At 40.5% G+C, this 200-nt stretch overlaps 1 protein-coding gene across 2 annotated transcripts in view; it reads right to left on the bottom strand.

Annotated features, from left to right (window-relative positions):
* The window catches only part of dipk1b (divergent protein kinase domain 1B), an 11,987-nt gene that overhangs the window by 5,856 nt on the left and 5,931 nt on the right, over positions 1-200 (bottom strand). The window lies entirely within an intron of this gene.

Below are 200 nucleotides of genomic sequence, written 5' to 3'. Positions count from 1 at the left end.
CTGAACAAGGAAGATAACCGTGGGTACACACACACGCGCGTGTGTACCCAAAGTGTCTCTCTGAACATCAGAATAACTCTTCTTTTATACTTTTCTTCTTGTCCTCACACGTCAGTTTGTCTATTTCTGTGATATAGTGTTGCCTTCAAACCATCATTTGTAAGACCCTTCTAATAGACACATTCCGATCTATTCTCAAC

Source organism: Etheostoma spectabile, chromosome 16 (genome assembly GCF_008692095.1).
Source record: "Etheostoma spectabile isolate EspeVRDwgs_2016 chromosome 16, UIUC_Espe_1.0, whole genome shotgun sequence".
Classification (NCBI taxonomy): Eukaryota; Metazoa; Chordata; class Actinopteri; order Perciformes; family Percidae; genus Etheostoma; species Etheostoma spectabile.
Note: the sequence above shows the minus strand (reverse complement) of the source record. Positions and strands in the feature narration are given on the sequence as shown.